The following is a 640-nucleotide window of genomic DNA, read 5'->3' as shown; positions in this document are numbered from 1 at the left end:
GGCCTGGTTGGTGCCTTCCCCTGATCAGCCCAGTCGCCTCCCACAAAGGGAGGCCAGACTGCGGCTTAGGCCCACTCCCCAAGGGGAGCAGGGAGCGGGCCTAAGCCATCAGTAAAACATCCCCTGAGGGCTCCCAGTATGTGAGGGGGGGCAGGTTGGGCTAAGGGACCCCCTCGCCCCCAGCCCAGTGCACAGATTTCGTGCACCTGGCCCCTGTGGGAACATAACCAGAGATGAAGCACAATATTAGTACACTAAAGGCCTGGTGCATGGATTCGTGCACCAATGGGGTCCCTCAGCCTGGCCTGTGCCCTCTTGCAATCTGGGATCCCTCAGAGGAAATCCGACATCCCCCAAGGGTTGTAGCAGTATGTGAAGCAGCAGGCGGCCAGGTAGGAGCCCAAGCTGGTGCTGCTGTGCTGCTCCTGTTCGTCCTGGCCCAGCTGCGTCTGCTGCCTCCGCTTGGTAGAGCTGCCCCAGAGGTGGAAGACGCTCCCGCTGCTGCAGCTGTGCTTGACAGCTGTGAGCCCAGCTTCTGGCTGAGCAGCGCTCCTGCTGTAGGAGTGCACTGACTACCAGAAGGCCGCTCCTGTGTTGACTGTCTACCCCCTGGTGGTCAGTGCATGTCATAGTGACCGGT

At 61.1% G+C, this 640-nt stretch overlaps 1 protein-coding gene across 5 annotated transcripts in view; it reads right to left on the bottom strand.

Moving 5' to 3' along the window:
* The window catches only part of CCDC50 (coiled-coil domain containing 50), a 57,868-nt gene that overhangs the window by 10,246 nt on the left and 46,982 nt on the right, over positions 1-640 (bottom strand). The gene's annotated exons all lie outside the window — the stretch shown is intronic.

The sequence above is a fragment of the Myotis davidii genome, unplaced genomic scaffold (genome assembly GCF_000327345.1).
Source record: "Myotis davidii unplaced genomic scaffold, ASM32734v1 scaffold260, whole genome shotgun sequence".
NCBI classification, from domain to species: Eukaryota; Metazoa; Chordata; class Mammalia; order Chiroptera; family Vespertilionidae; genus Myotis; species Myotis davidii.
Note: the sequence above shows the minus strand (reverse complement) of the source record. Positions and strands in the feature narration are given on the sequence as shown.